The 25868-nt window shown below is 40.8% G+C and overlaps 1 protein-coding gene across 5 annotated transcripts in view; it reads right to left on the reverse strand.

Annotated features, from left to right (window-relative positions):
- CHRDL1 (chordin like 1) overlaps positions 1–25868 on the reverse strand; it is a 125802-nt gene that overhangs the window by 59376 nt on the left and 40558 nt on the right. The gene's annotated exons all lie outside the window — the stretch shown is intronic.

Below are 25868 nucleotides of genomic sequence, written 5' to 3' on the forward strand. Positions count from 1 at the left end.
TGCTTGTGAGTAAGCACACCCCAAAGACTGGAGTTCCATGTACGGACCCACATCACAGCATGGCCCAGCCAGGGTCATGAAGTTCATGTCAAAGATGTATCCCCTGAGGATGTGCCACTTGGCTAAAGAATGCTCTACCTCTGACTGGCCAATTTTGCCCTGACTCATGCTAGCCCCAACTGCCCCCACAGACTACTCTTTGCTTACTCATATCCAGCCCCCAGGGCCCATCAAACACACTCTGATTTTCTGCAGCAACTCTCATGGTCTGCCTGTCTGTATCCTACCATCTAGCACCTAATATAAAGTGTGCCGCTTTTTAAGTGATCAATAAGTGCAAAGGAGACAGGGTCTATGCCTTCTACTTCTCTATCTCCTGCTGGCTCTAGCATTAGAACACAGCATGCTGGCTGGGCGCAGTAGCTCATGACTGTAATCCCAGCACTTTGGGAGGCCAAGGTGGGTGGATTACCTGAGGTCAGGAGTTTGAGACCAGCCTGGCCAACACGGTGAAACCCTGTCTCTACTAAAAATACAAAAATTAGCCTGGTGTGGTGGCAGGTGCCTGTAATCCCAGCTAGTCAGGAGGCTAAGGCAGGATCATTGGTTGAGCTCAGGAGGCAGAGGTTGCATTGAGCCGAGATTGCACTGCTGCAGTGCACAGCCTGTGCTGTAGATTGCACAGCCTGTGCTGTAGATTGCACAGCCTGTGCTGTAGATCGCACAGCCTGGGCAACAAGAGCAAAACTCTGTCTCAAAAAAAAAAAAAAAAAAAAAAAAAAAAAAAAGAACAGAGCATGGCAAGAAGGAACAAATATTCAAATAGTGATACATGCTAATTTTGAGGGTCTGGTATTAATTTCATTAACATATAAATATGCATATCTAGAGGCAAGGTGATTCTTCATTTAAGGGCAGATAGCTGGAGAGAAATAAGTATGATTTTCAAAAGTGATTCAGAAGTGAGTTACAGAATCGATTTCTTCTGGGAAAAGGGTCTGTGGGTTCAATCAGATTCTCAGGATTTCATGACCCAAAAGAAGAACCCTCTCTCTATTGCCATACAAAGCAGGGGGCTGTGGATTTCACTTCAGCAGTATGAGATCTCTGCAAACAACTCTGTCCAGATTCTGTGGCTCTAAGGTTATGCACACTTGTTTTCAGCTTTCTGTGTGCTGAGAGTACTTACTTGTGGAAGTTTCTCATAATCCAATCTTCAGAGGCAACCTCTATGTTCTTTCCCGTCAACATTTCTTCTTCCACTTTACTGAACAGCTTTATCATCAGCTCCATTATTCAGCTCATGGACCATTCCAATCTCATTGCATAAGCCTCCTAGGGTTCCATCTCCAAGAGGAAACTGGAAATGGCCTTCTCTTTTGACAGATGGAAATGAGGCCCAGAGATGCCAAGGGGACACTGCTATTTAGTGCCAAAGCAAAGATTCAAATTTAGGTCTCTTCATTTTACCTAGAGCCACAAAACATGAGGGCTAGAGAAGCCCACTAAAATCCAGTCTAATAATTGAGGAAGATAAAACACAAATCCCTCTGTTTTCAGAGGCTAATTCCTCAACCTCAAATCTTCATGTGAACTTGGATTATGTAGCCCAACAAAAAGAATCCCTTCCGTGGTGAATCTGATAGATTTGTATTATTCCTTTGCTACTGTACTATGGGTTTTGAAAACCTCTAATTACCAGGAGGTGTAATGTTAAATCAATGATTCTTCACGATGCCTCATTGTTAATAACAGGTTATGTGGTAATGTTGTCACTCACTGCCTTCCTCTTCTCCCTGAATAAATTAAGAATGAGTTCTACTATTACTCGGTTAGTTCTAATCCTTTGAGAACTAGACCTTTTTTTTGAAGGTCAATGACCCTTTGAAATGGACAAATTAGTCACTACCCTCAAGCAGCATTTACAGAAACAATGCGAGGCATCTGGATGAGACAGTGGGGAGTTCAGTCAAGCATTCCTTTGTATTGCCTACACCAGCATTTCCCATCTGCTCTGCAGAGCACTACTAGTCCACAAGATGCTCTGTGAAAACAAAATTCTGTGCTTAAATAAAGTTGGGAAAAGATCCACATTCAACATTCAGTGTCCCTTTCAATATGTTAAAAGGATCTCACAAGTCCCATAGTAAAGAAACCTGTTTAATGACAACTCAGCATTTTCTCTGACTTTACTTATCCACCAGACTCTTTTTTTCACCTAGGTAACAACTATGAACGCCCCAGAAACACTCCTTGGAAAGCATTGCCCTGCACATCAAAACCTAGGTATTTTGAGGATCTGGATATTCGCCATCTCATGGACACTATTATCTGCCGAATCCAGAACCGCACTCCCAACTTCAGTCACACTCAACCCTCAGCTAAGACCTAACATGTTTCTCCTAGATGGCTGATAGCATCTCCATTATCTTTTCTTTCATTAGAAAGCCCTATAAATCAAGAGAAAATGCTCCCCTGTGAAATACTGTATAGTGCTAATAACCAGAACCACTTGCAACAACAGCCCAATGACATCAGGCACCTGAAGACACAAAGAAGTCAAGTCCAGGAGGTGGTATTTTTCCTGTATATGATGAGAAGCCAGGGAAGTTATTTAAGTAGTGAAATGATTTGATGAGATTTACATTTTTGAAAAACTATTCTGAGATGATTGGAAAAGAGATAATGAGCTCTGGGACAGGATATGTCAAGAGGTGACTGAAAGAGCCCATTGCTATCACATTAGGCACTAAAGGAAGAAAAGAGGCATTTGGTACTTGAAGATTAATTGAGAAAAGTTATCCGCCAATGCACATATTATTTTGTTTGGAAAACTGTTAGCAGCTGGCTTCAGAAAGTGGTCCCTGGAGGCCACTGGCAGAGGGTGCAAGGAAAGTGGTGGCACACAAGGCTCCAGGCTGCTGAAGCAGTGGGAACGCTGTTAGGAAAATCCAGTCTACCTCTTCCTGACGACCAAGGGAGGCAGCTCATCTGCCATGTCATGGAACTACTGAGGAAAAGACAAAGTATCGTTTTGCTTCTCCTAGGAAATTCTTTAAGAACCCAGACCAAAATTCCTGATGTGGGGAGAGTTATTTAGTTAAGACTACACAATACACAGAAAGGAAAGGGAGGTGTTAGGAAATCTGGATTCTAAAGAACTCCACCATTGATTGCCATGGGATGGTGACAATTCCTTAGGAAAGAAAGGTGTGAAAAGTAAAAATATGTCAAATATTAATAAAAATTTCCAGTTTGAAACTGGGCTTCTTTTGGCAGCCAGATGCTCACATTAAAGTGATTAGAGTGAAAAGTGATGATAGGGGTCAGAGATCAAACAAATAAATAAGGTATATTATCATCTTTGGACTTACCAAGGCTGGAAAAACAATATGAGATTCAGTCATTGCTTTAGACCAATAATCCTCAAAAGGGGAACAAGGAGACCATGGTGTCTGGTGGGAGTGGTTTCAAACTCCACATACCACCTCATCCCTGATTGAGAATCACTGCACATGATGAAAGATGTCACTGATAGGAGTACAATATATGCAAACAACTTAGAGGCAAAAAGAGTCTGAGGATCACAGTTCCAATAATGACAATAACCACACCAATAAGATTAGGAACTAATATTTACTGGCTCATGCTTACACTGAGCTGGCTCTGTGCTCAGGGCTTCAGGTTGATATTCATTAGTTCTTTTCTCCCTATGTCCACCCTCTAAGGTGATTACTGCTATTATCTACAATTATAGATGAGGAAACAAAGGCTAGGAAGTGGCCAACCAGAAGTGATCCCAGAAGTGGAACTATACTATATTGCTCTAGAGATGGATTTTGCATTATCTGAAACTCCAGCTAGGATAAAATAGCCAACTATTTCTGACACTGTAATGGCTTTTCCTAAGTTATCCCCACTATTTCCTCTGGAAAGGAAACTACTCTCTCTCTCACACACGGACACACAGAAGGTCCAAAAAATATAAGGTATCTAATCAAAAGGAAGTACTTGACTAGCTTACCTCATATTAGCCTTAAATGGCTGCAGAGAATGAAAGACAGAGCAGGGAGACTATCACTGTGGGTTGTACCTTCTTGAGAGGAGAAGGAGGGAATGTTTAAGAACTGCAGATTACTTCACTATTTACTAGGCCAATGGAATAATCTTGGAAAGAACAATTCCCTCTGCAGAACCTAAAAACAGTGTCTAGATAGCCAGCTCCTCTTCTCCAGAGACCACCAACCCTCTACTCAAAGTGTGGTATGGGAACCAGCAGCATTAATACCACCTGAGAGCTAGTTAGAAATGCAGAATCTCACACCCACACTCCAGACCTACTGAAACATCATCTGCACTTCAGTAAGATTCCCAGTGATTCAGATTCTAAGAGTTCATCTTATTCAGAACCTTCAATAATGCTGTAGAAACAAGTCACCTTCTCAAAGGTTAATGAGTACTGAGAAGCCTTTTTACTACCCGTACTGGACAAACACATGTCATATTTGTTCCACATGGCCTGAGTCCACACCCCAGTGAGGTATAAATGCAGGCAATCTTAGAACTGAGCTCCCTGCCATCCATAACCTTTGTTTCCAACTCCCATCTCTGCAAGAAATGTCAAATACAGAACAGGATTCTGGGAAAGTGAGGGTATCTACCCCCAATTAAAAAAAAAATTTACAACTACAGTAGTTCTCAACTGGGGCCAACTTTTCCCCAGGGGACATTTGGCAATGTCTGGAGACATTTTTGGTTGTCACAAGTTGAGAAGGGTACTCTGGCATCTAGTGGGTAGAGGTCAGAGAAGCTGCTAAACATCCCACAATGCACAGGATAGACGATATGACAAAGAATTATCTGGCCCCAAAGTGTTTGCGAAGCTCAGGACTAGAAAAAATAATAGATACAAATCATCTAATCCCTAAATGTTTGAAATATAGCTAGGGAGAAAAGGAACATAAAAGTGCTTTCTCCATTCTGGTGAACAGCTTTAGATTAGACAGCAAAGATCTAGCTGTTCTTGAAGAGGTGATGCACTCCTTTGGCTCACATCAAACTTAGAGTTCAGCCTCTCTTTCGGCTGAAGTTCATCTCCAAAACTACACCATATAAAACCAACTGCTCAGGAAGTCATGATAGACACAGAAAAATCTTTTTCACAAATGCCAGTCTTCAAACCGAGCACTAAATAAAAGAAGAAGAAGCCATGCCTTATTTTTTTCTCCTATTCTCAACAAACAGCATATATCATGAAGTAATTGAAAATAGAACACACCTGAACCGAGAAGTAGCTATAAGAAATACCACGCCTGTAATCCCAGCACTTTGGGAGGCCGAGGTGGGTGGATCACGAGGTCAAGAGATCGAGACCATTATGGCTAACACGGTGAAACCCCGTCTCTCCTAAAAATACAAAAAATTAGCTGGGCATGGTGGCGGGCGCCTGTAGTCCCAGCTACTTGGGAGGCTGAGGCAGGAGAATGGTGTGAACCCAGGAGGTGGAGCTTGTAGTGAGCCGACATTGCGCCACTGCACCCCAGCCTGGGTGACAGAGTGAGACTCCTTCAAAAAAAAAAAAAAAAAAAAAACCAATGAATAGGATTAACATAATTATTCTATGTATTCTATGTGAGTGTGTTAAAGGACTTTGAATGCCCTGGTAGCCAGGCCAAAAATGGAACAAAGATTAGTTATGTAGTTCCAATTTTAATGGTTTCCTTTTACTTTTTAAGAATGGTTTACGCCCAGTTTAGGATTCAGAATGAATTTCCTAGGATCATTGCTCACGATACCACTGAATGTCATCTATTTCACGTTCCTACCCCAGGATACATATCCTAAACCTGTATCAATGAGAATGCAAGTGCTCTTACATATGTGTCCAGAGGCCATGTGAATTATGAAGTAAAATGTAAGGACTGGCGAAATTGCATTTATCTAAGGCCTCTGCGGTCAGGACTAGTCTTCTATTCAACCAAGGCCTACAGTGCTCTGTAAGGGGCAAACATTTCAATATTGAGAGTACGTTGGTGAAGACTTCAGTTAAGACTCAGTCAGATTGAACCCTTTCTACAAAAAATCACCCTTGCTCAAGACAAGTATGCAGCGGAATACACAATGTTGTGTGCTCATTAAACCCATCTCCATCCTCCACTCCTGGCACCCAGCTACACTACATTCCACAGTCTTGCCTGCAGTTAGGTGGAGCCATGTGAATGAGTTCCAGTCAATTGAATGTGGGAAGAAATGATAAACATGCCTTAGAAGACTGACCTATAAAATGTCCTGCAAAACTCTCCTTGCTGTCTTTTCCCTAAACTAAGGACCACATACCAGAGGCTCCAGTGATGAACTGTGAGACTCTAGAGGAAAGAAAGACCACTACAGTGAAAGGGGCCTGGGTCCCTGAATGACTGCATGGAGCAAAAGCCCTCCCTCTCCATAGGCCCCTCCACTCCCACATTCATTGTCTTTAGTCACTAAGATTTGGGGATTGTTAGAGCAATGGGCTTATCCCGACTAATTCTTTTGTCTTTGCAAATATATTCCTTCTTCTAAAATCATGGGCCATATGTTTCACTTCAGCCCATAATACTGCATTAATATCACCTATACTTTCTACCTTTCACATTCCATATTCCTCTTCCCTCTTGATAACTGCTCTCCATAGCACTAAGGGAAGGAACTGCCTAAAGTCAATATTCTTAGAACTTCCTCTCTGATTCAAATTCCCATTAAAAGTAAACTAAAGTGAAATCAAAACCAGAGTTATGGGCGGTCCAATTTTTCTCAGGCTTGCTGCCCAATGGCAATCAACCCTTGGATCCAATGGCATGTAAGACCTGGCTCTGAGGCCTGACTTCATGTTAATGCTTGTCTACACAGCATTTTATGGAATAATTACTGTCCCAATGCTTTAGTCCCTAAGTTGTCCCTCCCCCATGTATCAATGTCAATGACCAGCATGGCTGAGGAAGGCCAGGTAGGGTTGGACAAAAGATACAACTAGGCCAGATAACCTAAAGGTAGGCAAGGAATGACATGAAGAAGAAACTGAAAAGGAGTTCTTAGAGTGTGTGGTTGTTGTCATTAGGGCTTTCCATCAATATTCAAATTCTCCTCCTTCCAGGCACATGGTAGTATTGCATTTCCCTGTCCTGTAGAAGTCAAGTCATGATAGTGTGACTTGCTCTGGCCAATGCCAGATGAGCAGAAGTAATCTGTGTCACTCCTGGCCAAAAGTCTTAAACAGCTGGGCCACAGTTTGTTATATTCCCTTCCCATAGTGCTGGAACTAAATTCCCAATGGTGAGGCACTGTCAGCCAGGGTCTGTTGGTGATAATGACAGGCACCAACCTAAGACAAAGAGGTAGTATGAGTAAGAAATAAATCTTTGTTGTTTTAAGTCCTGAACTTTGCAGGTTGTTACTGCATCATACTTTAGCCAATTCTGATTACTACGGAGTATGTAATATTTGATGAGGAATGGGCTTTGATATTCAAAATGGGAAAGATGAAAATATTCCTGCAATTTCTACCTCTCTTCCCCAAAAGAATGGAGGATAAGAGTGATTTTTTCCCCAATGTGATATGCATAAGCACTCTAGCAGCTGAAACTAAGTCTCACCTACTAATTTGACTTAGCCTGTTGGGTCTAGAACAGGGGTTACAGGCCAGATGTGACCTGCAACTTGTTTTTGTAAAAAAAGTTTTATTGGAACATAGCCATGCCCATTCATTTACATATTGCGTATGACTGCTTTCACATTACAATGCAAGAGTTGCTACAGCAGAGACTGCAAGGCCTGCTAATGCTAGCATATATACTATTTGGCCCTTTACAGAAAAAAAAAAAAAATGCTGGCCCCTAGTCTAGAAGAAGCCAAAGGAAAACAGATCCATGGAGGGTCTGGAAAAGAAATCCAATGTGCACTGCCACTCCAAGTAAAGAGTGCATACTCTTGGTAGCTATGTAACCAAAAGCATACACAAATCAAAAGTTGGTACCAGCAGGATTTCTCTTAGTGCTTCAGGCCTTGTTAGAGACAGTGGGGCAAAGGGAACCCTGATACAAATGACTTCTAATGAGCACATCCTTAAAGTTCTGTTGTTTATAACCCCTCTCCTCCAATATCAGGATGGGTATAGGATCTGAACAAAGGGTATATACAGTATATATCAGGATTAGCAAACCTGACAGTCCTCAGAATGACTCAGTGGAATGGAAAGTTGCTTAAGTGCTTGCTCAAAATGATTCACTGCCTGGAGAGTCCATGGCAAGTCAGATTCTTAGGCTAAAGTGGGAGGTACAGTTTGTCCACCTCCCTGAACTCAGCACAGTGTAAGCAGGCAGGCCCTAAGTAAGGAAGTAGGCTCTTGGAGGGTCTAAAGAGAGTCTCAGCCTGCTGGGTGAGGACTCTGCTGTGGCCACTGGCTGCCCTCCGGGGGTGGGGGTGTATATGGTGTGGCCGGAATGCTAGGAATCCTGTGCTGTCCTAGCAGGCACTCCAGTTGGCTTGGTGTTCTACATGCTCCAAAGACTTTCTCCAGTGTCCTTGGCATCTGATGACTATACTTGGGCTTAAGATTTTTAGGGCTGGGAGGGTCCCTGGAAGCCTTCTATCTTAGTATCCGATCACTCCTTCATTTGGTGGCACCAGCAAAAAATCTGGCCATTCTACTGCAGATAGGGCCACAGGCTATTTACCCCCTTGCCTCTGCCTGGCTTTTGAAGGGCTGCCTGGAGGAGCTATCTGCTTGGCTGAAACCCAGCCTTTGGTGACTGTTAACAGGTTTTGCTTCAATTCAGCTATTGCTGTGTTACCATAGGTTGGCTCTGGGTTGAGGGCAAAGGCCTGGGGTGGAAAACAGAGAAAGGAGAAGAGAGATGAAAGGATACTTTACTTGGACCTACAAGTTGAATTATTCTTTCTTTTAGCAGGTGATTCTGAGGTTAGTTTCTACTGGGTATTTTCTCTTACTTTCTAAAGTAACCAGTAAGATATGGCCCTAGAGTCTTCCCTGAGGCACCTTTAGTTCTAGGTTACTATGAAAATGTGGTGAAGGGAGGGCGCTATGTCTGATGGCATCCTTGTCTACCATCAAGTCTAGAGAATTTAGAAGACAGAGGGGCCCAGGTCCCAAACTGCTACAGCTTTTTTATCAGCCTGCCAGGCTGTTGCACAGGCTTCTCTAATGTATACCTGAGCACCTGCACAGGCCAGGGCCACATCTACAGAGGCCCCATCTCCCTGGGCTGAGACAGCATAAGCAATGGTTGTCTCAAACACACTGAGGCAGAGACAGATTTTCTTTAAAAATATAGAAGATAACAGACAACAGAAAGACCTCAGAATTTTCACCCCATAGACATTTGTCCAGAGCCTATTTTGTGCCTTGGCAGATGAGGAGATAAATGTAGACTTGAGATCCAAATTATTTCCAAGTATCAGGGGCTGAATCTCAGATATAAACAGTGAAGAAAGTGGAGAGGAAGAAAACTCTTCCTCTTTTGAAAACTTGTCTGCAAGGGAGATGTGGTAGAAGCACAGTCCGGGAGGCAAGGAGACCTGGGTTCCAGGCTCAGGTAATGTTACTAATGAGTGCTGTCACTTCAAGAAAGTTACAGAGACTTTCGCAGTCTCCCTATTTGTCAAATATGGGAAGAGGCAGCTGAAAAAAAATATCTTTTCAAGGTATAACTTTCTGTAGTTGTAGAATATATGATTCCTGCCCTCAAGAAGTTTATGATGTAGTTGCAAGACACTGAACAGAGAGAAGGTACAAAATTAATTCAATGCAGCACAGAAGTATCCAGTGAATGGGATAAAGCTGTGCCATACACTACAGTAACCACTAGTCACATATGTATATTCATATTTAAACTGATTAACATTAAATCCAATTTAAAATGCAGCTTCTCAGTCTCACACCAGTCACATTTCAAATGTTCAACAGCCACCTATACTAATGACTGCCACATTGGAAAGTGCAGATATAGAATGTTTCCATCATTGCAAAAAGTTCTATTGGACAGTGCTGGTACAGACAACATGTATCACAGATGTCCAGAGAACACAGAACTTCCCTTCCATGCCTCCTAGGCTTGTGCTCATGATGGCTGTTCAGCCTGACCAATGCTGACTTTGGGTGGGGGTGGGGGCTTTGTGTTTTGGTCAGATTATTGCCTTGCTCTGGCAGCTGAGCAGTTCCACACTTTCCACATTGTCTCTCCTCCTTTGATTTTTCCCCAGCACCTTTGGGAAAGCCATAGCTATCCAGTCCTGTCTTGAAAAATTTCCTTTTAAGCAGACTCATGAATAATCTAGATAATCCCAGAATTCAGGCATCTTTTAGAGCTCCCTGAGCTATTTGCCCACGAGGTATTGTATGTAAAGTCTGACAAAGATCAGTTTGATTGATCAATGAGAGCCAGCATTGTATTTGGAGAAGCAAGCATGGCCAGGACTGAGGAGGAAGTCCTTACATGCTCCCTGCACAGCACTACTAATAACATGAAAAAATTATCCAATGTAATCCCAAAGACTGATTTCAAATCAAAACAAAGCAAATACAGGAAAGCAAAATGAAAGAACAGCAAGACAAGCACAAGGGCTCCCTAGGGTTCCTCTAAGCTTGTGGGATGGGTGTGGGTGTGAGCCTGTGAGAGTGTATATGAAAGTGTGTGTGTTCCAGATGTACATGAGAGTCACGTGTGTGTGTTTGTGGGGATGGTGGTGAGGCGGGTAGGCAGACTTGGAGGTTTTCAGGGTTAGGGCTGGGCAAACGTGCCTCTGACTCAGAGGAGGAATCTCAGTTTCTTTTGGTGGGGAGAGGAGAATTAAACTTTTGTCAAACAACCTCATGCCTGATTCCTCTAAAGGGGGGTAGGAAGGACAGTGTCATAACACAGAGAGTGTTAATGGCTGCTATTTTAACAATCTAAACTCACTGCCCCAGGGCGCCAGTAGAAACTAAACAGTCTTATTGCAAAGGGTGCATTTTAAAAAAATCAAATAAATAGCTGCAGGCGCACTCACATTGAACTTGTGCCCAATTCAGTGTCAATCAACAAGTTTCCATTGAATTCTGGACAAGCCAACTCCTCTTCCAAAGAGAACACAGAAAACATTGTAAGTTCAGTTTGGGGGCAGCTGGATGATCTTATGTATCCTGTCCTTTTAGTGATTTTTTTTCCCCTTTTTGCTTCTTCCTTCCTTCTCTGGCTAGGACTTTTGTTCCCTAATTCAGATCCTCCCAAGTTAATTCCTTTCTAATGCATCTCCCTGGCTCTGGCCCTAGTGCTGTGGTTCTTCTATTTTATGTTCCTATACATGAGGACAGATCAGCTGATCTGGGCCTCAAGACAGGTCCACATCATTTGTAAAACAACAGCTTTCTACCTGCCATGTGTTCCATGAGTAGAGATGGAGAAAGTACCCAAATATATACAGTATAATGCTATGGCTCCACTTGGGAACATGTACATTCTGATAAGCCAACATGCTGAAAAATTATATTATCCCAGTGATAGAATGTGTCCTAGGCACATATTTGAAACTAGCCAGACGTAGCCACTAAGTCTTAGTGTAAAATCTTCATCTCCATCTTGGTAGTAAGCATGTTCCCCCTTCTCCAGACTGAACTCTGGCCCTGCATTCTAAAATAATACCAACAATACCTTGCATTGATTGAGGGTATACTATAGGCAGGGCACTATGCTAACTCCTTTAGATACCTTAATTCAATTAATCCTCACAACAGTCCTTTGAGATAGGAACTATCACTGTCCCATTTCTCTCTCTCTCTCTCATTCACACACACACACACACACACACACACACACACACAAATACATACCACACAATGTCACCCACTCCAACATACATGCTCACCCACATGCTTACATACACTTACATCAAGTGTGTGTAAAGTGAACAAAGCTCCTCTGCCCTATCTCCATAGTGCTCAGTTCTTCCAGGTTCTCTGCCCAAAGACTCTCCCTTTGATATCCGGAATTCTATCCTTAGTGAATTCTTATAGTTAAGCTAAGCACTGATCTTTCTGCTGGAAGGAGTCTCATCAGCTGCCTATGTAAGTGGCTGGGAGAGAGGTGAGGATATGAGGGACTCCAAGAGAGGAAAGGGGGTGCAAAAAGACATCCAAGAACACTAAAGACAAACTGCACCTCCTCCCTACTTTTGCAGTGGGCTGACTCTGCAAAATAATGTCTACCCACAGGATGTACAAGGTCCTTTGAGACTGGGCCTCCATCAATCTGACCTTTCCAGCCTCCTCCCTCCTACACAGACCATACTCAACTGCAGTCACGGATCCCACACATGCCTCTGCACTTGCCCTCCCCACCTCCCTCTTCTACATCTGGCAAAGTGCCATTCATCTGTCAGAACCCAGCTCAAATGTCCACTCCCCTCTGGGACTGTGCCTGACTCCTGGCTCTTGGAGAGTGCCTATCTTCTCCCCTCTCTGCCTGCACAGCCCTTCTCCACACTTCTACCAGAGTACTCATCACATTACATTTTAATAATCTTGTTATGCGTGTCTCCTCCACTAGATTGTGAACTCCTCGAGGCAGGAACTCTGAAACCTCAGCACCAAACATGGGCTATGTCTTAAAGCTTATACTCTGTACATGTTTGTGAAATTAATATGAGTGAGTGAGTGAATTAATGAATGTGTGGATTCATACCACCAACTTCTGGTTAGGAAGAGATGCCCTTCCCTAGGCTTCTCTGACTAAGGCTGCTGTCCAGTATTTCTCAATAGAGCCACCACTGGAATTTTGTGTGGGACACTTCTTCCATGCGTTGTGTTCCTACTTATTGCGGAACATTTTGCGTCTCTTGTTGCTGCCCACTAAATGCCAATGACATCCTCCCATTACTGTGACGAACAAAACAGTTCCCAGACATTTCTAAAGCCCTGGAGAAGTTGGTGGGGGCAGAAAGGGTGTGTGTGTGTGCTGATCCTCCCTGGTTTGGAAGTAACACTACAGCAATGGCTCATTTCCCTGATCCCAGTGGTCTGAGAGGCCCCCTGCAGTATGGGCACACTGTGCTCCTGCAAGAGGCGCCAGATGACAGCCTCTAGCAAGACCACGAATTAGCAGAAGGTAGGAACCAAACAGGAATAAGGCAGCCTAATCAACACATAATGGTGAATCTTGCTCTCTCTTTTTATGATTTAGGAGGGAGGAGGTATTAGTTCTAGCCCTCCCCCAGAAAAATCCCCTTCAATTTTTCAAGGCAGTCTAGAGATTTTTACCTTGTCTCTGAGTGCATTCTCAGCACTACCTCATGTTTCTGTTAAGAGCTCACTCAGCTTTGAGAACATCAGCATTATTGTGCGGCATACTCACACAGGCACCTCTGAAAATCTAATCAGAAGGAAATAGAAAGGCAAGGCAGAGGTGATGCCATTAATTTAATGCCTTTTGCCTGACAGTCATTAAACCTGTCACTTGTTTCCTTTAGACTCCCCTCATCTTTTCCCTGAGGCTGGAGACATATGGTCAATGCCTGGTTATGAGGCTGCTATCATTGGGATCTAGAGGAACACGTACCAAAATGCTATGGTTTCAGGCTTTGCCCATATTGAGATATGCCCAGATGAAATCTGGGGACCCAGGATTTAAATACCTTCTTTTCATTGCTGATCACTGCCTTGCTTATATATACCTCCTTATACTTTTCAAAGCAATTTCCCATATCAACTTTCTTGTTTACTGTCAATGCAAACTTTAAGAGAAGGCAGGAATTATCATCTCATTTTACAAGCTGAGAAAATAGGTACAAAGAGGTTAATCAGCTCTGTGAATGTCCCACAATGAACTGGAAGGACAGCAGAGCTAGGCCCCATCTCTTTATTGGCCCCCCTGCCTTCCTCCCCCCATGATAACACAATAAAACCTCACTTTGAGGGAAGCGCAGGCATACTCCACAGGTCCAAAGCCCTCCTTCCTTCCCAAAGGGGTTCCTGACCAGCCTGACTTCCTGGAAGCCAAACATGCCCTCTGGCCCTCTGGTCAGTGAGAAAATCCTGGAGCCAGATGGCTTCATCCAGATGCCAATACACTGTTCACTCTACAGCTTAGAAATCAATGCCTCAAACGCCCACTTACTAATTCCAAGAGCCCACTTAGAGGACAAGGAGCACACCTTTCTCTAGGTTTTGGTACTGCTATTCTTTGTGACAAAAAACCCCAAAAACCAAAAACCAAAAACAAAACAAAACACACACACACACAAAACCAAACATCAAGAAGACCAAAACAATGCAAGCAAGTAGACAAATATAACAGTCCCCCAAACTGCCATATGCACATACAGAATCCTATGCTTGGTTGTAATCTTGCAAGGTCTTCTCATACTTTTGCCTCCAATCAGAACCATCAAGAACAAATGAAAATGTAATCCCACTTTATATTATACTGGTAAATATAACTTACATACGTAAAACATAAATGTAGAGTTGTAATGATGCTTTCAAAGCAAACACCCATGTGACTACCACGTGGATCAAGAAAGAGTGCATTGCCAGCACCCCAGAAGCACCACCCCCCAACGGAGGTCAACTCACCACCATGCTGACTATTGTGATAATCATTTCTTCACTTTCCATTGTAGTTTTATCACATTTATGCACATCCATAACCAATATAGTTTACTTTTGCCTATTTTAAACTTGATATTAATGGAATCATATTGCATGCGTTTGTGCATTTATGTGTGTCTTGTGTTTACTCAGCATTGAGCTTGAGCTATTAATATAATACATTGACTATAAAATGACTTCAGCTCCCCTTATCTATGCCTGGAACTACTTTTTTGTGCCTAAGTTTTTTATACTGAAGCTCACTTCTACTCTTTCTCCCCCTTTGGAGGTGGAAGGAGAAAGCTGATCAGCCTCCTCTAAGACCCATTTATGTTTCTGAAACTTGGTGAAGGCCCCTGTCTTTCTTTCACCAGTTTCAGTAATTACAGTTTTCCTTCAACATCACCTCATAGGTTTCATACTCTAATCCTTTAATAATCTTTCTAATAAAGCATGTTGAATGGCTCCAGACACAATTTCCCTCAGAAAGCAATCTCAGAAGAGGCCCTTTTGGAAAAGTACTTCTCCAGATAAAGAGAAACAGGGGTACTGTTCTATTCCTATGGATTTCTCCAAAAGCAGATGACAAAACTTGCCAGTAATCAGCTCCTAATAGATGACACTCACTGAAGTTCCCTGGGGAACATTAATAAGGAACACATCTTTCAAAACCTAGCATTTCACACAGGCAGTAATACTAGTTACTGCTTGTCATGCCTGTCATTTTCAAAGACAGTGTGGTCTCTGGAGTCTTCCAGAAAAAATGTGCTCTGAAAAGCAACATTTGCTAGATTCCTTTAAGACTCTTTGGTTGTCTCCTGACTTCACCTCCTCATTTCTACCACCAGCCTCTTCTAAAATTTCTTCTCTCTCTTCCCCATTTGAAAAAGAGAAACACTACATCCTGGATGAACCTTAAAGAAATTATGCTAAGCAAAAAAAGCACATCACAAAAGGATAAATACGGCATAATGCCATTCATACGAGGTACTGAGAGTAGTCAAATTCATAGAGACAGGAAGTAGAAAGTGAGGAGTTAGTATTTAATGGGTATAGAGATTCAGTTTGGGGAGATTAAAATGTTCTGGAGATGGATGGTGGAGATGGTTGTGCAACAGTGTGAATGCACTTAATGTTACTGAACTGTACACATAAAAATGGTTAAAATGGTAAATTTTATGTTATGGATATTTTAGCACAAGAAAATAATCACAAATTAAACAAAAAAGAGAATGAAAATAAAAAGGAAGGAATGAGGGAAGGAAAGAAGGGAAACAAAGAAAGAAAACAAGGAAGAAAGCATGCCACATTTCCTTGTCCTCTCCTTCTCAATATCCATTTCTCTCTTATTAAAATAATAAAAGAATATATTATATAAAAGGTATGATAGTGAGTGTGGACTCTGATTTTGCCTTAGATCCCTGAGGGCACAATCTTGTGAATGTGGAGAAACCAAAACAGGATGAATTTATTGAAGAAAAGAAAAAGAGCTTGTGGGGACACTTACATTATCTTCATGTTCCAAAAAATAACCTCAACTCCCAAGTTTGATGTATTTCTCTGTCTTCTCAATTAAACTAAAATCCAAGCAGCCCTCTTCCTCCCCCTCCTACAGACAGCTTTGATTTAGCCCTTTATTGAGAGATACAGTGCATATATTTCTTAGCCTATCTCCAATTCTGGGAGCATAACCCTAGAAAACACTTTGTAAGTAGCCATACATATATTTGCTGAACCACTTCCCAGTCTCTGTGCCTTAGAGTATATGTGGCAAAGACAAAAGACAACACATCAAGACATTTATAAAATAGACTACTTTGATGGCCAAAAATGGAGGCCTGTGAGGAGGCGGATTTTGGAACAGATTTCAATAACTGACACCCTAAGTCTGCCAGTTCCTAAAATCACTTTTAGGGAATAGCTGATGGTATAAAATTCTAAACACAAAAATCAGACAAAAATCATTCTAATAAAGACAACTGCTTATCTTAGTGGCTGCAAATAATCTGGCGAACCTTTTGGGTTACAGTCATTTTGCGTCCAAAACCCTGAAGTGAAACTCTTTGGCTCTAGGCAACAGATAGCAAGGATATTTGGTTACTTTGAGAACATACTGGTTTTAAATTAACAACTCTAAAGTGAAAAACTTGAGAGCTGGCAACTCATTCTAGAAACCACTGTGTCCTCTGCCACAAATAAAGAGCTTATCCTAAATACTACTGGTGTTCTGCAGGACTTTGGGGTAGGTAAAGCTTGACTCCTTAGGCCCTTCCTTCAACAGGCCCCTCTCCCTTTGTAACTCTTCAGGTGCCCAGCTGAGCTTAGTGGCCTCGGGATCTTCCCCCCGCAACACCTGTCTCCTCTTTCTACAATCAAAATCTGCTTTCTAAATCCTGTGTTCAGATGAAATTAAAAATGATTAATAAGAGTTAATTTACTACCTTCAAAGATTGGTGAATTTATCAGGACAAGGCCTAAATTTAAAAGATTAAGCTGTAATGACAATTTCAGGTGGCAGGCAACTTGGCAGGGAAGTGGGGGTGGGCTTGGGCAAAGCTGATCCAATGGCTGGACAGGTCTTAGAATCACAGGTCACAGGAAATCAAGGTAATAATTGCCTCTTCTGCTTACTCAAGAAGAAAACAGGCCCTGGTTCAAGGGTCAGTCTGGCAACTCAGATGAAAGCCCACTACAGGACATTTTGCTAATCCTTTCCTTAAAATACCCTCGATGTGACTCTTATTTCAAACTAAGTTAAAAACAGACTAAGCTGAAAACACTGATTTTATTTCAAACTATGTTGATTGCTTTTCCCTTTGAGAGTTTCATTTGTTTATCAGCAGAAATTCCTGGGCTAATTCCGAGAAATGCCATTCATTTCTCGCCAACAACAAGTCATGAACAATGGGCGGGGTAGAGGGGGAAGCTCCCCACGGAGGGTCTTGCTTTCTGGACATGACAGCCAAGGACTCTGAATGTGGAAGACGGCAGAAGAGGCAGCCTTTGGGTGGGAGCTCTGGGAAAGCAGAGGGGCAGGCCAGATGGCACATTGTGCACATGTTACTGCGGGGTTGGTCCTGGGGAAATGTCACACAAGGAAAACGTGTTTCCAGAGTGTCTATGTGCTCCATTATCAGCGAAACAATGTTGTCATGTTGCCCACAGCCCTCTGGAGATCCCACTGCTGCAAGATCTTACCCAGAACGGCTTTCTGTGGGCAGTTCTCTTGACCTCCTTTCTCAAAATCTCCCCTGGGCCCTATTACTGTAGTGCGGTCCTCAATCCGACTGCATCAGAATTAACTGGGATGCTTGTGTGAAATGCATGACACCCATTGCAGCCTAAATGATTCAGGATTTTTGGTGTAGGGTCTGGGAGTCTGCATTTTATCAAATCTCCCAAGGTGATCCTTAAGCACGTTAAAATTTGAGTAGTACTAGTTCAGGGTCTTGTGCTAAAATTGCCTACTACCCTAACAAACTTCTCCAAACTAAGATACTGTATACACCAATAGCTTATTGCTATAACATAAATTGCTCCTAGAAATTGAATGGCAAAATGCAACACTTCTTGAAGCATATAATAAAGAACCGTAATTCTGCAAAGTGCCTCCAAAAAATGGGTCCTATGGCTGAAGAAGTTTAGACAATGTTACATCCCATATACCTGTCTGGTAGATTCATAATGGGTACTAATTTATCAAGGCTCTGTCATATAAATAGACAACAAGTATATAAAAATGCTCAACATCACTAATCATCAGAAAAATGCAAATCAAAGCCACAGTGAAGTATCATCTCAGCCCAGTTAGAATGGTTATGTTCAAAAAGACAAAGTGTAACAGATTCTAGTGAGGATGTGGAGAAAAGGGAACTTATATGCTGTTGGTGGGAATGTAAATCAGTACAGCTACTATGGAAAACAGTATGGAGGTTTCTTTAAAAAGCTACAAATAAAACTACTATATGATCCAGCAATCCTACTACTGGGTATATATCCAAAAAAAGGGAAATCAGTGTATTAAAGGGATAGTTACATCCCTATGTTTATTGCAGCACTACACACAATAGCAAGATATGGAATCAACATAAGTTTCCAGCAATGGAAGAATGGATAAAGAAACTGTGGTATATATACACAATGGAGTATTATTCAGCCATAAAAAATAAAGAAATCCTGTCATTCACAGCAACATGAATGAGCCTTGAAAATACTAAGTTAAGCAAAATAAGCCAGGAACAGTAAGATAAACACCGCGTGTTCTCACTCATATGTGGAAGCCAAAAAAGTTGATCTCATAGAAACAAAGTAGAATAGTGGTTACTAGAGGCTGGGAAGGGTAGGCATGATCTTGTCTCACTGCAACCTCCACCTCCTGGGTTCAAGCGATCCTCCTGCCTCAGCCTTCTGAGTAGCTGGGACTACAGGCATGCACCACCACACCCAGCTAATTTTTTGTATTTTAAGTAGAGACAGAGTTTCACCATGTTGACCAGGATGGTCTCAATCTCTTGACCTCGTGATCCGCCTGCCTCGGCCTCCCAAAGTGCTGGGATTACAGGCGTGAGCCAGCGCACCCAGCGAATGCTACTTTCTTGAAGAAGGTTTTAACCCCTTGTACTGTATCAAGTGTCCCAGGGCCAACGGTATGAGAAAAATAGTGGAAATAAGGCATGGAAGATGGTTAAAGGGGTCTAAGAGAACAGTCAGTATGGAGATGGAGGCTCTAGTGATCAAAAGTGAACATCTCCTTTGGCAACCCCTCAGTAACCTAAAATAGTAATAATAATAATAAAAAAGCAAAATATCTGCTATTCAGACACCAACATTTCAGAATCCTTAGGCTTTTGGATACTCTGGAGCCATATATATATACATGTAATGATTATGTGTAATATATATACCAATCTTTTGCAGGCAAAGGAGTGGCTCCTGGTTGATCATCTTGCACACTACAGCTATTGTAGTCACCTTACTAGGGAAAACAATATGCTAATTGGCTGTTACTGTTAAAAAGGAATTGATCTGTTTTGATAAAATCCAAGAGACAAATGAATATGGAATTCAGAAGAGAGAAGAGAGCAATGGAGAACAGATATGGATGGTGGCAACAGCAGCAAATCAGCAGCAACCATGAGGATGGCTGGCAGTAGGTACTCAAAGAAATGAACTTAAAGAAGATGGGGCAACTTTAAAATGTAAGAAAGATTCCTCAATAAATTAAAAATAAAATTATCATAAGACCCAGAATTTCCACTCCTAGGTATATACAAAATAATTGAAAACACATGCCACACAAAAACTTGTATATAAATGTCCGTAGCAGCGTTATTCACAATGGCCAAAAGGTGGAAACAACCCAAATGACTACCAACAGATGAATGGATAACGAAAGTGGTCTATGCATAATAATGGAAGATTATTCAGCCCTAAAAAGATATGTCGTACTGATACATGCTACAACATGGGTGAACCTTGAAAACACTATGCTAAGTGAATGAAACCAGATGCAAAAGGCCACAAATTGTATGATTCCACTTATGTGAAATGTCCAGAATAGGCAAATCCATAGAGAAGTAGATTCATGGTTACCGGGGGCTAGGGGAAAAGGGGAATGGAGAGTGACTGTGTAATAGGTTTCCTTTTGGGGTGGTGAAAAATTTCAGAAACTAGATTAGTGGTAAATGTTCTTACCACTTGTACAATATTGTAAATATTCTTAATGCCACTGAATTATACACTAAAATGATACATTTTATGTTATGCATCTTTTACCACAATAATAAATAAATAAATCTCTCTTTTGAACCTTCCCTAGAAAAAAACTGGAGGAAACACAAAAGGCCTGTCTACTTGATTACTATAACTGTGGAAGTCACAGATATAGACAGACATAGTCATAGACCTAGACTCTAGACTCCTTTTTAATATAAATACATGGGATGGGAGAAAAGGGGAACACAAGGGCAGATAGGTCAGTGATTAAAGACAAAAAAAAGCAGATTCAGAGTAGACAAGTGATTTTCAACTCTTATTCTAAACTTGTCTACAGTCAAATGCCATGTACCCACCTCATCTTACACAGTCTGTGCTATAGTGTGGATTTGTATAACACAAGTGGTTCATATGTGAGTGCTAAATAAGGGAATGAAGTTGGTATAAAACAGAAATTGCATTCGTTCATACATGATTACCCAGCAAATTAATATTTTGCACTAACAAGTGACAGCAGCTAAAAGCCAAGTACACTAACTCAACTGAAATCAGGAAGCCATTTGCCCTACATTCTTCCTCTTGCCTCAGTTGGGCCACATGCTCTGTCTTATAAGTGCTTATTACATGATTCTCCATGATCTTTGTGCAATTTACTGTTGTCTCTATAACTCAGCAGCTTCAATCCTTCCTTAAACACCCTTCCTTCAAGCTAATGTTACCATTTTAAAAGGTGAAGTCTAGAAGTCTATATTTACTGCAATATTTTATTAGAAATGTAATATGCCTTTTTAAATTGTGTTAGTATTTCATTAGTATAGTTGCTTTGTTAGTATTCTGGTTACAAAGTTGCATAAGTTTTGAGTGGTTTTCTCTTATGCTACTTTTTCCTTAAGCTCTGTTATTTTTCAGTGTACAATTTTGTAGAATGTGAGGATTTTCAGATATGTGCATATTGTATTGTGGCAGAAATGCCTGTGTTTGCTAGCTCACTCACAACCCAACTATTGTTGAAAGAGAAATGACACAGGGCTTCCCACATTCCCCTTATGGGGACACATACTATAGTGCAATACTGGTAAGGTCTTTTCCCTAACCTACCTTGAATATCTAAGACTGGGGTGTCTCTCTTGGCAAAAACACAAATCATACAATTTGTGGCCTTTTGCATCTGGTTTCATTCACTTAGCATAGTGTTTTCAAGGTTCACCCATGTTGTAGCATGTATCAGTACGACATATCTTTTTAGGGCTGAAAAAGTTTGTAGTGCCAAACTTTTTCACACCTAGCCAAAAGGAAACACTGTGGATTAGGTCTCTGCTAACCAGATCAAATCAGTTATTTTGGCAATTGTATAAGAGCTCTTTAATAACTCAGGAATGCTGGAATACCTCCAGGAAAACCCAAATTTATTAATTCTGAATAGCAAATTCTCAGTGGAATGACCATTTTAAAAAGCCCTCTTAGATAATATCATGATTTAGACTCCTGATCACTATAAAATTCTTCTTTTTGTGATAAAATTCTCTCTCTGTGCATATATATAAAATAAAATATATATATTATGAAATATATATATACACATATTATGAAAATAAGTCACGTTGTTTTACTTTCCCTTCCAGCATTACCACTTCATTCCCCCAAAAGAGAAGATAGGGAATTTAATTCCTACAAATCTCTAAAATCTCTTAATTATCAGGGACTCCACAGAGTCTTGCTTAGAGACCAGGATGAATTTAATGACGTTCATGAGTTCTATGCAGTCTTGACTTTTCCATTAAGAATGTTCCAGCCTCCATGTAGCCTCTTTGGGCCCAGTAGAGCACTGTGGTATGTGACTAAGACTTGACCTCTGCCAAGACTTGGACAAGTGCTGATGAAAAAAAGTTTATTTGCTCTTTGTGGGACTCAGTATAGATTTCTCTTTGGTATTTCTGGAAGAGCTGCCTGCATACTCTGATTTCCACGGTTTAGCAGGAGCTGTAGGAGACAATTTCAAATACAGGTGGGATCCTTGGAAATTTTAGGGGTAAAGAGTTTAGAAAGCAAGAGCCATGGGAAATACATAAACAAATGAAATGAGATGGCTCCTCTGTCTCCTTCAATGGAAACTAAGCTCTAAGCATGATAGGTAGGACACTTCCACTGAGTCTGTTACTACCTAGGCAAAAGCTTCTCTAAGTCAATACTGCTATAGGACAGTATGTAAAGCCAATATCTGGGGTATATGGTTTGCTTGTTTGTCTTCTCCTTTTTATACAGAGCTTATTCATCATCTTGGCTTTAGATATTTTCTTCTTAAATGAGGACATTTTCATCACAGTGCCTTCCATTGGGTTAAGATGGAAAACCAGAGCCCTTTTCTTTGACCAAACATTTCTGTGGCCTTGAAGGCATGAGTTTCCTCATGCCTAATAATCACTGGGGTGGAAGAAACACAGAGGAGTCATCACATCCATTGCCCTGTCTCAAAGCAGGACTGTGCCAACTCTATCTCAGATGGATGGGTAACTTTTTATTTCTAGAAATATTAAGTAAAGAGACTAAAATTCTCCTTAGTCATTTATTCTAGGATTTAACAGCCACGGTGTTCAAAGTTCTTCCTTTTGTCAAGCTCCACTCCTCTCTGCTATGATTTAAAACTATTTACTCCTGTTTTATCTTCAGTAGAAAGAAAGAATAGCTGGTTGCATTCTGGTTCAATATGGCAAAGAGAACACATGAGAAATCTCCCTGTTATTTTCAAAACAAAGAGAGATGAAATGTGGAACTAGAAAAATAAATAAATAAAACGTGAAAACTGCAAAATCATATTCAGAAACACAAAAAACTCTTCGTGGAATAAAATATAGAAGGAAAGTACAGCAATAAATGGGAGCCAAAGCCATATGGTCCATCAGCAGCTGTGACTGAATATGGATAGTTTGGATCCAAATGGCTGAGGAGAAACTACAGCTTGCAAGTGGCTTCCCATGTGAAGTTGGGGACTAGGGTCACACTACTCGCACGTAAACAGGGGCTGACATAGCTCTCCCCACTCAGTGTTCCCTAAAAAACACTGATTGTCCAAGGTAGGCAGTTGTAGATGAGGTCTCAGTCCCTGATCATTATCAGAGACTAGTAGTGCACAAGAAAACAGAGGTAGAAATAGACCATTCGGGCATGAGGCAGCCCAAACCGAGTCATTAATATATGACCTGGTTTAGAGCAAAGTGAACTATAAAGCCTGCAACAACCATCCCACAAGGAAGGGCTCATGTAAGAAAAAAACAAAAACAAAAACAAACAAACAAACCAAAAACACCCATGGATAATGAGCTTTGAAAGAAAAAGTAGAAAACCAAGGAAAATTCAGGACTAAGAAAAGCTGTCAAGAAACCCAACAAAGGTGACAATTCACATCTAAAAATATTTAGATATTTGAACAATCTGAAATGGACTTCAAATAAACAGTTAAATACTTTAAAGAAGTAAAAAAGAGAATAAGATTCCCCAAAACAATAACAGGTTATAAATTAGCGTCATGTAGATGTTTTTTTAAATAACTTGAAAACCTGAGGGGAAACGAGGTTATTGAAAATAAACAAAGAAACAAACAAAACCCAACAGATGGCCTAAATAGTATGCATGGAAAGAATTCATGAATTGGAGAACAGAGTTGAAGTAATATATCATTTTAGGGAGAATATCAGGAGGGAAAAATAAAGGATAAATTAAATGAGATGCAATAATATACACCAAAGACAATTTTGAGAATGAGAAAAAATAAGAAGGTGAAGAGATAATTTTCAAAAAAAAAAACTGACTAAAAATTGAAGAGAAATTTGACTCCTTTGGCTGAAAAAATCATGTGCTGAGCAGGCTGAAGAGAATAATCAAACTTACACATCTCATTGTGTACATCAATGAAAAGAAGAAAGTTTTAAAAGCTAGAAGAAAAAAAAAACACAGAAGAACCCGCAAAAGAACTACAAATAGCAGAATTCTTAACCACAAACAAATAAACAAACAAACATAAAGCCAACAAACCATTTAGTAATATCTTCAAAGTGCTGAGGGGAGATGAATATGCACCTATAATTTCATACCCAGCCAAATTATCATTCAAGAATGATTGTAAAATAAATACTTTTTTTGTATATAAGGACTAAGGAATTTTAGAACTACTACCCACAGAAAGAGCTGTTAAAGGTTATAGTTAACAAGTAGAAAAATGAAATCATGGAGAAGTGAGCTGCAAGAGCAAGAAGGAAAAGAAAAGGAATAGTTTCTATCCTCCATACCATAAAATGAGCTTTTTAAGTCTTAACCATAATGGTGTTTATTTCTTTCAATGTTTTCACCTCTGGAATTTTTGAACTCAGTTCTTTTAACACTTTATTTTTCTCTCAAAATAACTGCTAGCTTATACTTTCCCGTTTTCTCGATACTTGCTTCCTGTTAGGCAGCTGGGGTAGGTGCAGCCATATTCTATTCTATGTTCTTTTGCCCCATGCTCTGGGTCTGGGTCATGCCTCAACCTTCTTCCCAGGGAAGAACAATCTTTACACAAAAGTTTAGATAAGTTCCTACGACATTAGACCACTTTTGGAGACTTCTGAGGAATAAAAAGCTTTTATAAGGCTATCTGACAGGCTACCTGGCAGGTTAACCAAAAAAACAAACAAACCAAAAAAACAAAAACAAAAAAAACAAAACAAAAAAAAACAAAGAAGCTCTCCAGAGTGGCAACTTTATCAGAAACATTGTTCCCATTTACCAGAGCGCCCCCACCGCCCATACCACATTCTTGCAAACCAGTTTAGGAAGAAGAAGCAAATAAACACATACAGAAACAGTAAGCCTGGCTTAGGGACTTATTCCAAAAAAACCCCAACAACTTTCAGGTTGGTCATATGCCAAGTCAATCTCTGACATCTTAAAGCATATACTATCAGCACCAACACTCACAATTTAAAAACCTGTGATATGGCATGATCTTCTGCCATCTGGAAATGAATCACCTGTGTTCATTAGGGTGTATTTACTGATGCAGGAAAATATATATTATAAAGGTGGTGACAAAAAGAGTTTGGGTGTTTCTTGTCCATTAAAAAAAAAATTCTCCACTCTTGGAACATTTCAGTTGACTGGGTTTTCATTGAACCCCATTCCCAGCCTTATTCCTAACATTTTTGCCTGGATACATTTGGTTTCTCTCTTATAAGTTCTGGAAGTTCCTCACCACTTAAAAAGCACCGTCTATACCTTAGCTAGGGTAGTGGTTCTTCGTGTACACCCCTTTGGGACTGACAATAAAGCTGTGGATGTTCTCTAAAGGAATTTACAAATATACATAGTTACACCAAAAACTGCAAGCAATTTTAAAGGGTTCTCTGACCCTCAAAAGCCCACCCAGGAACCCTAGTTCAAGAATTTCCACCCTAAAGGGAAATGGAATCAACTTACAGGATGATACGGCTTCTACTTCACAAAGCCCGAGTGTCAAGTAGCTTTTTCTAGGACTGCCATTGGGCCCACAGGAATTCTCTGAACC

This window comes from Pongo abelii, chromosome X, assembly GCF_028885655.2.
Source record: "Pongo abelii isolate AG06213 chromosome X, NHGRI_mPonAbe1-v2.0_pri, whole genome shotgun sequence".
In the NCBI taxonomy this organism is placed as follows: Eukaryota; Metazoa; Chordata; class Mammalia; order Primates; family Hominidae; genus Pongo; species Pongo abelii.